General features: G+C 55.5%; 1 long non-coding RNA gene across 1 annotated transcript; it reads right to left on the bottom strand.

Annotated features, from left to right (window-relative positions):
* Positions 1 to 1,411: 1,411 nt before the first annotated feature.
* On the bottom strand, positions 1,412 to 4,757 carry LOC142923408 (uncharacterized). The gene is made up of 2 exons (XR_012940748.1): positions 3,307 to 4,757; positions 1,412 to 2,704 (listed from the first exon to the last, which is right to left on the bottom strand). It is a non-coding gene; the product is annotated as an uncharacterized LOC142923408 (long non-coding RNA).
* Positions 4,758 to 15,452: the final 10,695 nt, after the last annotated feature.

The following is a 15,452-nucleotide window of genomic DNA, read 5'->3' as shown; positions in this document are numbered from 1 at the left end:
TCCGGAGCTCCGGACTTCAGGAAGCCTCCAGAGAAAGATGCTGAAGGAAAGCGCTGGCGAGTTCACGAAGGATCGCAGCTTCCCGGGTCCGCTTTCAGGCTCACCTTGTAGGGGAAATGTGGCCACCGAATGGAGAACTTGGGAACTGGTGAGGAGAGGGCGCATTGTGGGAGCGGAGCGCAAGGAGGGGCATGGAGGTCAGACGTTCCACGAGAGGAGGCGAGTCAGGTCCTAATGCCTACGGGATGGAGGAGAGCACCGGGCTCGCTGAAACGGGGGCTTCCATACAAAAGAATCGACGAGAATAAAAAAAAACAAGGAAAGAATCGAGCATGTTGTGAGCATTGATAGACAGTGAAGTATCCAGAGGCGTGAGAAGGGAGGCTTGCTACAAAGGGTAGGAGCGGCCCCTTCATCGCTCCTTATTCTCTCGTGATTAGACTGCTCTTTCTCTCCATCGCGCCGCTCAATGTTTACTTTCAGCCGGAACGGCTCCGGATCGCTGCACCGGGAATTATTTTGCCACGCCACATCAATCTCTCTTCATTTGGTCCTCATAATTTTGTATAAAATTGTTTATAGACGTATAAGAATATGAGGACGATAATGAAACATTATTATGGAAAGGCATACCTTACACTCTAGTGGTAGTGCCTTACGCCGATATTTCCCACTCCGAGCCAGCCTACAGTAGCATCCTGGGGGGAATGTAGAGCGAGGAATGTAAAGCCCTGCATCTACAAATGTGCAAAACGTCTCGAGGCTGTGAAATGGAGATTTGGGGGTGTGCCTGGCGCTGTTTAAAAGATACCACCCCGCCCCCATCAGAAACCTCTTCCCTGCAGCTGTCCCATGAGAGTGCTATGGTGAGCGAGTGGATGACTTGAGCACCTGCCAGCAAGGGGATCCAGAGAAGCGTCATAGCAATTGTAAGAAAGGAGGACATGCGAGTGTGCCAACACTTGTTTCGCACAGTACAGGTACATGGTGCAATACGTGCGTTTGGGAAGCGGTGATGCAGTGCTACGCGCATCACGCTACAAACCCGGCGACCCGAGTTCGATTCCCACCCACGGCACGCATCAGTGGCGAGCGACATCTGGACTGACTGGCACCCACGCTTTCCTAACTCGCACTCACCAGCGTGGTGAAATATGGTTAAATGACCCCCCATTATGAAGGCGATGTACGGGAGGGGCCTTCATCCGTTGTTGTGCTGAGAATGACTGCAATGGATTTTATTTTTGACCAATGTTGCAATATCATGCATTCAGGGAGTGGCGGTGCAGTGATTGGTGGTCTCAAGCTGCATTTCCAAGAGGGTCCTGAGGGCGAGGGCAGGAGCTGAATTGGTCATCGTGTGTAGCAGCAAACTGGAGTGCCCGAACAAAGCCTACGTATATGGAGGGGATTACACTCAAGGAACTAATTTTATTTGTGTTCATCACGGACAGTCCCAAAGACCCAAACACACAAAACAGCCAGCAAAAATCATGACTATTAAATGTGTCACTGATAAAGAGGTAATAAGTGTCTTGAATCAAGCACGGTTATAGGAATATTGGAAAGTACAGGGGGTACATTTTACGTGTGTCTGTGCGTATATTGTGTCATGTCGGATGTGAGGAAATTCTTCTTCAGCCTTTGCAGTCTGTCACGAGAATGATAAAATGCACCACGTGACACCCAAGTGTTCACCAAAAGCTGGTAACGAGACAACGACATGCACAAATCTGCAGCCTTCTCTCTCAAGTGATATAATTTTGCCGAGTTCATTCCGAGCCGACGTTGCTCCCCCATTGGTTGTGTAAACACGGCGGCGTCTCCCAAGAACTTGTAAACAACCCGCCGAGCCCTCCCAGCCACAGTCCTGTTCCGAACGAGCCTGACGGCACGCGGCTCGTCGACGCGAGCCTTCGATTGATAACGGGGCGCAGGAGCTCACTCAGCAGACTCCCTGGCGGCATCGCGGCGATGACTACAGCCTCAAGCTAAACAAGCGCAGAACCTGCAGATCGCTGTGACATGGAAAGCGCGGCTCATCATAAAGACAAAACCGTGGGAGCGCAGCGTGCGCTGTGCACATTTTCCTCGGAGTAGCCCTCGTTTACAGGAGAACATAACTACGTGTAATGCACGTACAGGAGAACATACGTCCGTGTCACTCGACCACTTCGAGCATGCCGATTAAGGAATTCCCCTCCTCAAGGTGTGTATTAATTTGTAAAAATGTCAGGATAGTTTTTCAACTGGTCTTGTGCACGAGTGGGTTTAGTCAAATCCATTGGTGCTAAACTAGTTTTGCGTTGCCTTTGTATTGTATTGGCCTCGGTGTCTTATAGAGTCAGAGGGTGGGCAAGTCGGGTGTCGGGTTCATATATATTGTTGCGAAAGTGTTTTTGGGGTCATTGGATGGGGTGGCAAGTTATCAGTCTGTAATTTTTTTGGTCGGTGGGTCAGGATGATGCTTGTCGGGTGATTTACTTGTTGGGGGTACCCGTGGGCTGGCGGCTGGGCGGGGGTCGTCCGTCGGGTCGGTGGTTCGGCGGACGCGACGTCATCCGGCCATCCGTGCGAGCGTGGGTGGAGCAGCCCGTCGGCGAGACGGCTCTTCTCCTGCTCGTACCTCTGTACCAGCCGCCTGCCGGAGTTGACCAGAGCCTCGGCTCGCACCACCATCTCCTCCTCGTAGCGCTCGCTCGGGCTGTGGAGAGACACCAGTGCCGGCGTCACGAGCGTGGGTGCACCGGCAGTACCCCGAACCGAGCGGAGCCCGGACTCTACATGCACTTGGGCCGACCGGACCATGGCCCCGACTTTAATAAACAACACAAAACTAGCTTCGACCCTAACCGCACGATTGTTAATCACGCCACGCGATACGCACCTGATGAAAGCGCCGAGTTGCATGCGTGAGAAGTTATTATTTCCAATCGTTCAATATATTTGACATTTAAGCCCATGGTGGTGATGGTCAATGTGACACCGGTGCGGCAGGTTGGTTTGCGAGCCACCCCTACCACGCGAGACCGTGGCTAACAGAGCACACAAAACTGAACAAGTTATTACATTTAATCGTTAAACGGAGAATAATTGAGAAACAATACGAATGATAACAAGACCATACAAATGATCTGATCCGGAATCGAATAGTGGGCCTTGCAATGGGAGTAGTTGAGTTGCTGGGGAGGGAGTGCGGTGGAATGCCGGCCCCTTGTGAGCACCACAAGAAGCCGAGGGCAGAATAAAAGCGCGACACTGCCGTCGGTAGCGTCAGCGCAACGGGCTTCACGACCAAGACCGCACCTCATGGGCTGCTTCCACTCGCTCAAGAGGATGCCGAGCCTTTCTTGACAGTCTAATTGGGGACAGGGAAAACACAGGGGTTGTCAGACATTGCCACACTCGGAATGAGGAAAGTGAGAAGTGATGGGAGTGGAGTAGAGAGGGAGGGCATTTGTTACCAAAGAGGACGTCGCCGATACGTTCCACTTTCTGAGTGGGGTTTCCTTCTGGCTCCCCGTGTGCGACCGCGAGTCTGAGCTCACCCTAATCCTGGGCCATGCGACCCGCGCTCTGCGGTGGCGATGTGTGGGCAGGGAGCCGCGTCACTCAAACGATCGCTCGGTCACCAACTCAAGAGGACAGAGATCCCTCCTATCGCCCCAAGAGGCCGCCGGGGCAAATGCTGCGAGCAAACATCTGTTAAGGCCGGAACGGCACATGAGGGGGTGATGTGGCCAGCACGGAGTGGCCAACTCTTGCCTCCAAAGTGCTGAATCACTGCCAGCCGATTCGGACGAATGGCCAAGTTAGGGAACAGCTGACGGGGAGCAGGTGGCCAAGGTGGGCTGATGAACAGTCAGCTGGATGAGTTATGAACATGCTGCAGGTTGGTGTGTAGAGACAAGGGTTAAAGGGTGACTAATGACAAAATGTTAAAGCTGCCTTCTGTTTACCCAGGAGAGCCTTACTGAGTCTCAAGACATTATCAGGAGGCTCCCGCTACATTGGAATGTTTGGCCAATTGGATTGAGTGGTGCGTGTGGGAGGAAATGGTACCAAGTAGAACGTCATGAATACGACGAGGATGCACCTCAATGATAAGGATAGATGGAATCAAGAATCCATCGATGCACGCCTTCGACTAGTCACCTTGTGGCCTAAGCCCACAACACCAGGTATTCCCAGGGAGTCTCCTATCTAAGCACTAAGCCCAGGCCTGCTTATTCTCCCAGAGCCAATGAGACTGTGTGGTGTATTCAAAGCCATTGGGTTGAAGGCAATTGACAGGCAGGCAGAGCGAGTGGTGGGCGCATGGGTGGCAGTAGAAGCGGCCGATGTAGACCGCTCTGAATGGATAGAGGTGGTCGAGCCAGATGATTGCGGAAGGAGTAGCGGAGTGGTGCATCGTGGCCGTGATCGGACATCGAGTGGTCAAGCGGGTATTGTGTGCAATGCACTAGAAACCAGTTCTGAACCGTCACAACGGTGGTGAGAGGCTGCCGAATTGGGAATTGGGGACGTTTGCCCAAGCTCCCAATCCGAGTTGGGCCACCTGTAAGAAGGGAGGGCGCGCACTCGAACTTGGGCCGGCCACGACCGTTTTACCAGCGGTCGAGATCCTCCCGCGAGCTCAGGGAGGCCGGCTCGGGGCGCTGGCGCTGCGATTCGGCCACGGCGAGGGTCTGGAAGTACGGGGACGTCCGCTGCAGGCGTCCGCCAGACGGGACGCCGGGTCGCTGCGCTACAACGACGACGGGGAGGACGATGAGGGCTACGGGTGCGAGCAGTGGCGGCAACAACTGTGACAGAAACAACTGACGCGGCATCGGCGCTCACGTAGCGGATAGCGCACCGCGCTACGGACCCGGCGAGCCGAGTTCGAGTCAAGTGCGCGGTTAAGAATGGCGACAGCAAACATCAGAACCGATCTCTCATCCCCTGCGCGCTCCTCGTGATCACCTGGCTTATAATAGTTGCGCATTTACAAATTTACCAACTTACTTAGATTCAGATGAATACGAGAACCTGGTGTGGCTTGTAGTGAACGTCAGCAAGGGGGAGACGAAGGCGGCCAGCCATGGCGCTGGTCACACCACCTCCCTTGTGTTTAGTGCCGTCCTTGATAGGTGGGCACTTGACCTAATATTCTGTGTAGGCTACAAGACCTTTGTCTTTACGTGTGTACATGTGTGTGAGTGTGCAATTGCGTACAAGTGTGTAAATGTACAAGTGTGCACGTGTGTGTATGGCCTCAAGGTGCACATAGCCTGGCACAAGCACCGTGGTGATGTCACCGCCACTTAGTGGCGAATGGCGGTTGTTGTTGTGTTATCTACAATGGAGCATTTGTAGAGTGTAAAGTGGAGAGTTTTCCATATCTAAGCAGTGTGCTTATGACCAGCTCCGGTTTGACAGCAGAGGTCTCACTCTGAATCAGTTAGGCGGCATTATCTATTCATCGGTTGTTTAATGCTGTGTGGAAGCTTCATGGTCTGTTACGCAACACGAAGCTTTGGATCGTCTCAACCACAGCCATGCCCTTCCTTCTCTATACTTGTGAAATGTTGACCCCTCATGGAACATCTGCGCTGGTTAGAAACATTTAGGCTGGCCTGCGTACGGTCCATCCTTGGTTTAACCAGGCTGGATTGTCCTTGAAAGACCGCGACACAGTCCCATTAATGAGCTCCTCCGGCAGGCAACGCTGCATTTGCTGGGTCATGTAGCCCTCATGCCCCACCACCTCATGCCCAAGTTGCTTGTTTGTCCATTTATAGAGGTTAAAAGGGCAAGAAACGGGCTGGAGTAGAGATGGACTGATGCAATACGGGAGGATGTGAAGCTGAGTGGACTTGCTGAAGACCGGTACCAGCGGTGTTAAGATCGACCTCTATGGAGGAGGGTCGTGAAAGACGCTACTGGGCAGTTGGAGGCAGTCGCCCTCCAACAACAACTCAGGGCAGAGGAGCGGCGCTCACAACAATGAACGGAGTGCTGGGTGGATAAAATGCAGCAAGTTGGCGCAGTAAAGGACACAGCTGGTGCATCCACCAAGCATCTTAGTCAACGCATGGCATCTGGGTGTGTCCCGTGACATTGTGTCAGCGAACCTTCGACACGTCACGTGGCCTCAAGTGCATCTAGCCTGGCAGAGGCACCATGGTGACATCACCGCCACTTAGTGGGGAATGGCGGTCTGTTGTTGTTGAGTGTACAAGTGTGTATGAGTGTAAACGTGAGTGTACACCTGTGTATACGTGAGTGTATACGTGAGTGTACACGTGTGATGCGGCTAAGTGGTAGTGCTGTATTAACCGTAGTAATAACACTGTGGTGTGGTAGTAACTGCAGTAATATGAATACTTTGGTGTGGTAGTAACAGAAGTAATATTAGTAAGAGTAGTTATAATTGTAATAACACTACCGTGTGATAGTAACAGTAGCAGTATTAGTAACAGTAGTAGTTATACTAGTTATAATAACACTACGGTGTGGTAGTAACAGTAGTAGTTATACTAGTTATAATAATACTACGGTGTGGTAGTAATAGTAGTAGTTATACTAGTTATAATAATACTATGGTGTGGTAGTAACAGTAGTAGTTATACTAGTTATAATAACACTACAGTGGTGTAGTAACAGTAGTTATACTAGTTATAATAACACTACGGTGTGGTAGTAACAGTAGTAGTTATGATAGTTATAATAACGCTACGGTGTGGTAGTAACAGTAGTAGTTATGATAGTTATAACAACACTACAGTGTGGTTGTAACAGTAGTAGTTATGATAGTTATAATAACACTACAGTGTGGTAGTAACAGTAGTAATGATAGTTATAATAACACTACAGTGTGGTAGTAACAGTAGTAGTTATACTACTTATAATAACACTACGGTGTGGTAGTAACAGTAGTAGTTATGATAGTTATAATGACACTACTAGTGTGGTAGTAACAGTAGTAGTTATACTAGTTATAATAACACTACGGTGTGGTAGTAACAGTAGTAGTTATGATAGTTACAATAACACTACAGTGTGGTAGTAACAGTAGTAGATATACTAGTTATAATAACACTACGGTGTGGTAGTAACAGCAGTAGTTATACTAGTTATAATAACACTACGGTGTGGTAGTAACAGTAGTAGTTATACTAGTTATAATAACACTACAGTGTGGTAGTAACAGTAGTAATGATAGGTATAACAACACTACAGTGTGGTAGTAACAGTAGTAGTTATGATAGTTATAATAACACTACGGTGTGGTAGTAACAGTAGTTATACTAGTTATAACACTACAGTGTGGTAGTAACAGTAGTAGTTATGATAGTTATAATAACACTATAGTGTGGTAGTAACAGTAGTAGTCATGATAGTTATAATAACACTACGGTGTGGTAGTAACAGTAGTAGTTATGATAGTTATAATAACGCTACGGTGTGGTAGTAACAATAGTAGTTATGATAGTTATAACAACACTATAGTGTGGTTGTAACAGTAGTAGTTATGATAGTTATAATAACACTACAGTGTGGTAGTAACAGTGGTAGCTATACTAGTTATAATAACACTACGGTGTGGTAGTAACAGTAGTAGTTATGATAGTTATAATAACACTACAGTGTGGTAGTAACAGTAGTAGTTATACTACTTATAATAACACTACGGTGTGGTAGTAACAGCAGTAGTTATACTAGTTATAATAACACTACAGTGTGGTAGTAACAGTAGTAGTTATGATAGTTATAATGACACTACTAGTGTGGTAGTAACAGTAGTAGTTATACTAGTTATAATAACACTACAGTGTGGTAGTAACAGTAGTAGTTATGATAGTTATAATAACACTACAGTGTGGTAGTAACAGTAGTAGTTATGACAAACAATACAGTACACAAAATCCGTGACCTGATCCCATACGTGAAGGATGTCGTTCCTGACTTACAGTACCCCGGGGTTTACAAATTGAGCTGCACTTGTGGTGACTGCTATATCGGGGAGACGAAGCGACATGTCTCTGACCGAATTCGTGAGCAAAAATCAGATTTGAAACACGGCAGAACGAATTATTCTGCCGTAGCTGACCACTGTTACAACGCTGTGGGTGATCACGATGTAGTTTTCTCCGATACCAAGGTTCTCTGCAAACCCACGGGTTTTTATCAGAGATTTGTCCACGAGGCAAATCAGATTTCAAACACGGACACAATTTCAACCGAGACTATGGTTTCAAATTAAGCAATAAATGGAAAGATGTTCTAAATCAAACCAAACATTAAACTAATTTTCAATGGTACAGAAAAGTTTTTTCAAGTAGTGGTATCCCAAACTTTCACAGCTGCTTATTTCTCTCCACTCACTCACTCCACTCACTCACTCCACTCACTCCACTCACCTCACCCCACTCACCTCACCCCACTCCACTCACCCCCACCCCACTCCACTCACCCCACTCACCTCACCCCACTCACCCCACCCCACTCACCCCACCCCACTCACCCCACCCCACTCACCTCACCCCACTCACCTCACCCCACTCACCTCACCCCACTCACCTCACCCCACTCACCCCACCCCACTCACCCCACCCCACTCACCCCACCCTACCCCACTCACCCCACCCCACTCACCCCACCCCACTCACCCCACCCCACTCACCTCACCCCACTCACCTCACCCCACTCACCTCACCCCACTCACCTCACCCCACTCCACTCACCCCACTCCACTCACCCCACTCCACTCACCCCACTCCACTCACCCCACTCACCTCACCCCACTCACCTCACCCCACTCACCTCACCCCACTCAACTCACCCCACTCCACTCACCCCACTCCAGTCACCCGACTCACCTCACCCCACTCCACTCACCCCACTCCACTCACCCCACTCCACTCACCCCACCCCACTCACCCGACTCCACTCACCCCACTCACCTCACCCCACTCACCTCACCCCACTCACCTCACCCCACTCAACTCACCCCACTCAACTCACCCCACTCCACTCACCCCACTCCAGTCACCCCACTCACCTCACCCCACTCCACTCACCCCACTCACCTCACCCCACTCACCTCACCCCACTCACCTCGCCCCACTCACCCCGCCCCACTCACCCCACCCCACTCACCTCACCCCACTCACCTCACCCCACTCACCTCACCCCACTCACCTCACCCCACTCCACTCACCCCACTCCACTCACCCCACTCACCTCACCCCACTCACCTCACCCCACTCACCTCACCCCACTCCACTCACCCCACTCCAGTCACCCGACTCACCTCACCCCACTCCACTCACCCCCACTCCACTCACCCCACTCACCTCACCCCACTCACCTCACCCCACTCACCTCACCCCACTCACCTCACCCCACTCAACTCACCCCACTCCAGTCACCCCACTCACCTCACCCCACTCACCTCACCCCACTCACCTCACCCCACTCACCTCACCCCACTCACCCCACCCCACTCACCCCACCCCACTCACCCCACCCCACTCACCCCACCCCACTCACCCCACCCACCTCACCCCACCCCACTCACCCCACCCCACTCACACCACCCCACTCACCTCACCCCACTCACCTCACCCCACTCACCTCACCCCACTCACCTCACCCCACTCACCTCAACCCACTCACCTCACCCCACTCCACTCACCCCACTCACCTCACCCCACTCACCTCACCCCACTCACCTCACCCCACTCACCTCACCCCACTCCACTCACCCCACTCCACTCACCCCACTCCACTCACCCCACTCCACTCACCCCACTCCACTCACCCCACTCACCCCACCCCACTCACCCCCACTCACCTCACCCCACTCACCTCACCCCACTCACCTCACCCCACTCAACTCACCCCACTCAACTCACCCCACTCAAATCACCCCACTCAAATCACCCCACTCACATCACCCCACTCACATCACCCCACTCACCTCACCCCACTCACCTCACCCCACTCACCTCACCCCACTCACCTCACCCCACTCACCTCACCCCACTCACCCCACCCCACTCACCCCACTCCACTCACCTCACCCCACTCACCTCACCCCACTCACCTCACCCCACTCACCTCACCCCACTCACCTCACCCCACTCCACTCACCCCACTCCACTCACCCCACTCCACTCACCCCACTCACCCCACCCCACTCACCCCACTCACCTCACCCCACTCACCTCACCCCACTCACCTCACCCCACTCAACTCACCCCACTCAACTCACCCCACTCAAATCACCCCACTCAAATCACCCCACTCAAATCACCCCACTCAAATCACCCCACTCACATCACCCCACTCACCTCACCCCACTCACCTCACCCCACTCACCTCACCCCACTCACCTCACCCCACTCACCTCACCCCACTCACCCCACCCCACTCACCCCACTCCACTCACGCCCACTCACCTCACCCCACTCACCTCACCCCACTCACCTCACCCCACTCCACTCACCCCACTCCACTCACCCCACTCCACTCACCCCACTCCACTCACCCCACTCACCTCACCCCACTCACCTCACCCCACTCCACTCACCCCACTCCAGTCACCCGACTCCACCTCACCCCACTCCACTCACCCCACTCCACTCACCCCACTCCACTCACCCCACTCCACTCACCCCACTCCACTCACCCCACTCACCTCACCCCACTCACCTCACCCCACTCAACTCACCCCACTCAACTCACCCCACTCACCTCACCCCACTCACCTCACCCCACTCACCTCACCCCACTCACCCCACCCCACTCACTCCCACCCCACTCACCCCACCGCACTCACCCCACCCACCTCACCCACCCCACTCACCCCACCCCACTCACACCACCCCACTCACCTCACCCCACTCCACTCACCCCACTCCACTCACCCCACTCACCTCACCCCACTCACCTCACCCCACTCACCTCACCCCACTCACCTCACCCCACTCCACTCACCCCACTCACCTCACCCCACTCACCTTACCCCACTCACCTCACCCCACTCCACTCACCCCACTCCACTCCACTCACCCCACTCCACTCACCCCACTCCACTCACCCCACTCCACTCACCCCACTCCACTCACCCCACTCCACTCACCCCACTCCACTCACCCCACTCACCTCACCCCACTCACCTCACCCCACTCCACTCCACTCCACTCACCCCACTCCACTCAACCCACTCCACTCACCCCACTCCACTCACCCCACTCCACTCACCCCACTCACCTCACCCCACTCACCTCACCCCACTCACCTCACCCCACTCCACTCCACTCACCCCACTCCACTCACCCCACTCCACTCACCCCACTCCACTCACCCCACTCCACTCACCCCACTCCACTCACCCCACTCAACTCACCCCACTCCACTCACCCCACTCACCTCACCCCACTCACCTCACCCCACTCACCTCACCCCACTCACCTCACCCCACTCACCTCACCCCACTCACCTCACCCCACTCACCTCACCCCACTCACCTCACCCCACTCACCCCACTCCACTCACCCCACTCCACTCACCCCACTCCACTCACCCCACTCACCCCACTCCACTCACCCCACTCCACTCACCCCACTCCACTCACCCCACTCCACTCACCCCACTCACCTCACCCCACTCACCTCACCCCACTCACCTCACCCCACTCCACTCACCCCACTCCACTCACCCCACTCCACTCACCCCACTCCACTCACCCCACTCCACTCACCCCACTCACCTCACCCCACTCACCTCACCCCACTCACCTCACCCCACTCACCTCACCCCACTCACCTCACCCCACTAACCCCACTCCACTCACCCCACTCCACTCACCCCACTCCACTCACCCCACTCACCTCACCCCACTCAAATCACCCCACTCAAATCACCCCACTCAAATCACCCCACTCAAATCACCCCACTCACCTCACCCCACTCACCTCACCCCACTCACCTCACCCCACTCACCTCACCCCACTCACCTCACCCCACTCCACTCACCCCACTCCACTCCACTCACCCCACTCCACTCACCCCACTCCCACTCACCCCACTCCACTCACCCCACTCCACTCACCCCACTCCACTCACCCCACTCCACTCACCCCACTCCACTCACCCCACTCCACTCACCCCACTCACCTCACCCCACTCACCTCACCCCACTCACCTCACCCCACTCACCTCACCCCACTCACCTCACCCCACTCACCCCACCCCACTCACCCCACTCCACTCACCCCACTCACCTCACCCCACTCACCTCACCCCACTCACCTCACCCCACTCACCTCACCCCACTCACCTCACCCCACTCACCCCACCCAACTAACCTCACCCCACTCAACTCACCCCACTCCACTCACCCCACTCCACTCACCCCACCCCACTCACCCCACCCCACTCACCTCACCCCACTCACCTCACCCCACTCACCTCACCCCACTCACCTCACCCCACTCACCTCACCCCACTCACCTCACCCCACTCACCTCACCCCACTCAAATCACCCCACTCAAATCACCCCACTCAAATCACCCCACTCACCTCACCCCACTCACCTCACCCCACTCACCTCACCCCACTCACCTCACCCCACTCAAATCACCCCACTCAAATCACCCCACTCACCTCACCCCACTCACCTCACCCCACTCACCTCACCCCACTCACCTCACCCCACTCAACTCACCCCACTCAACTCACCCCACTCCACTCACCCCACTCCACTCACCCCACTCCACTCACCCCACTCCACTCACCCCACTCCACTCACCCCACTCACCTCACCCCACTCACCTCACCCCACTCACCTCACCCCACTCACCTCACCCCACTCACCTCACCCCACTCACCTCACCCCACTCACCTCACCCCACTCACCCCACCCCACTCACCCCACCCCACTCACCCCACCGCACTCACCCCACCCACCTCACCCCACCCCACTCACCCCACCCCACTCACCCCACCCCACTCACCTCACCCCACTCACCTCACCCCACTCCACTCACCCCACTCCACTCACCCCACTCCACTCACCCCACTCACCTCACCCCACTCACCTCACCCCACTCACCTCACCCCACTCACCTCACCCCACTCAAATCACCCCACTCAAATCACCCCACTCAAATCACCCCACTCAAATCACCCCACTCACCTCACCCCACTCACCTCACCCCACTCACCTCACCCCACTCACCTCACCCCACTCACCTCACCCCACTCACCTCACCCCACTCACCTCACCCCACTCACCTCACCCAACTCACCTCACCCCACTCCACTCACCCCACTCCACTCACCCCACTCCACTCACCCCACTCCACTCACCCCACTCCACTCACTCCACTCACCCCACTCCACTCACCCCACTCAACTCACCCCACTCAAATCACCCCACTCAAATCACCCCACTCAAATCACCCCACTCACATCACCCCACTCACCTCACCCCACTCACCTCACCCCACTCACCTCACCCCACTCACCTCACCCCACTCACCTCACCCCACTCACCCCACCCCACTCACCCCACCCCACTCACCCCACTCACCTCACCCCACTCACCTCACCCCACTCACCTCACCCCACTCACCTCACCCCACTCACCTCACCCCACTCACCTCACCCCACTCACCTCACCCCACTCACCTCACCCACTCCACTCACCCCACCCCACTCACCCCACCCCACTCACCCCACCCCACTCACCCCACCCCACTCACCCCACCCCACTCACCTCACCCCACTCACCTCACCCCACTCACCTCACCCCACTACCTCATCACCCCACTCCACTCACCCCACTCACCCACTCACCTCACCCCACTCACCTCACCCCACTCACCTCACCCCACTCACCTCACCCCACTCAACTCACCCCACTCAACTCACCCCACTCCACTCACCCCACTCCACTCACCCCACCCCACTCACCCCACCCCACTCACCCCACCCCACTCACCTCACCCCACTCCTCACCCCACTCAACTCACCCCACTCAACTCACCCCACTCCACTCACCCCACTCCACTCACCCCACCCCACTCACCCCACCCCACTCACCCCACCCCACTCACCCCACCCCACTCACCCCACCCCACTCACCTCACCCCACTCAAATCACCCCACTCAAATCACCCCACTCAAATCACCCCACTCAAATCACCCCACTCACATCACCCCACTCACCTCACCCCACTCACCTCACCCCACTCACCTCACCCCACTCACCTCACCCCACTCACCTCACCCCACTCACCTCACCCCACTCACCTCACCCCACTCACCCACCCCACTCACCCCACTCCACTCACCCCACTCCACTCACCCCACTCACCTCACCCCACTCACCTCACCCCACTCCACTCACCCCACTCACCTCACCCACTCAACTCACCCCACTCAACTCACCCCACTCAAATCACCCCACTCAAATCACCCCACTCACATCACCCCACTCACATCACCCCACTCACCTCACCCCACTCACCTCACCCCACTCACCCCACCCCACTCACCTCACCCCACTCACCCCACCCCACTCACCCCACTCCACTCACCCCACTCCACTCACCCCACTCACCTCACCCCACTCACCTCACCCCACTCCACTCACCCCACTCCACTCACCCCACTCACCTCACCCCACTCACCCTCACCCCACTCACCTCACCCCACTCACCTCACCCCACTCACCTCACCCCACTCACACCACCCCACTCACCCCACTCCACTCACCCCACTCCACTCACCTCACCCCACTCACCTCACCCCACTCACCTCACCCCACTCCACTCACCCCACTCCACTCACCCCACTCACCTCACCCCACTCACCTCACCCCACTCACCTCACCCCACTCAACTCACCCCACTCCACTCACCCCACCCCACTCACCCCACCCCACTCACCCCACCCCACTCACCCCACCCCACTCACCTCACCCCACTCACCTCACCCCACTCACCTCACCCCACTCAACTCACCCCACTCAAATCACCCCACTCAAATCACCCCACTCACATCACCCCACTCACATCACCCCACTCACCTCACCCCACTCACCTCACCCCACTCACCCCACCCCACTCACCCCACTCCACTCACCCCACTCACCTCACCCCACTCACCTCACCCCACTCACCTCACCCCACTCACCTCACCCCACTCACCTCACCCCACTCACCTCACCCCACTCACCTCACCCCACTCACCTCGCCCCACTCACCCCGCCCCACTCACCCCGCCCCACTCACCCCACCCCACTCACCTCACCCCACTCACCTCACCCCACTCACCTCACCCCACTCCACTCACCCCACTCCACTCACCCCACTCCACTCACCCCACTCACTCCCACTCACCTCACCCCACTCACCTCACCCCACTCCACTCACCCCACTCCAGTCACCCGACT

The sequence above is a fragment of the Petromyzon marinus genome, unplaced genomic scaffold (assembly GCF_048934315.1).
Source record: "Petromyzon marinus isolate PM22_M1 ecotype Great Lakes invasive population unplaced genomic scaffold, UKy_Petmar_22M1.pri1.0 PM_Scaffold_49, whole genome shotgun sequence".
Lineage (NCBI taxonomy): Eukaryota > Metazoa > Chordata > Hyperoartia > Petromyzontiformes > Petromyzontidae > Petromyzon > Petromyzon marinus.
The sequence above is the reverse complement of the archived record's forward strand: the minus strand, read 5'-3'. Positions and strand labels throughout refer to the sequence as shown.